The sequence below is a fragment of the Ahaetulla prasina genome, chromosome 4, assembly GCF_028640845.1.
Source record: "Ahaetulla prasina isolate Xishuangbanna chromosome 4, ASM2864084v1, whole genome shotgun sequence".
NCBI lineage: Eukaryota > Metazoa > Chordata > Lepidosauria > Squamata > Colubridae > Ahaetulla > Ahaetulla prasina.
Genome location: NC_080542.1, coordinates 22,779,176 through 22,779,396, shown reverse-complemented (window position 1 = coordinate 22,779,396; position 221 = coordinate 22,779,176).

The following is a 221-nucleotide window of genomic DNA, read 5'->3' as shown; positions in this document are numbered from 1 at the left end:
CAACACCATCTTCAGATGCAGCCCATTGTAGAACCCCTGAGTCCTTCAACTTTGAAGAAGATCTTAGTAGTTCCTCTTCCTCCTCCTCCCCATGTTTTGCATTGTCTCCAGGAAGTGGCCAAGGAAATCCTTCCACTTCAGAAGCAGTTTTTCAAGTAAGCAACTTCTATATAGACATCTGTGTGTGTGTATCTTTGTGTGCATTGTTGAAGTACTGTTTG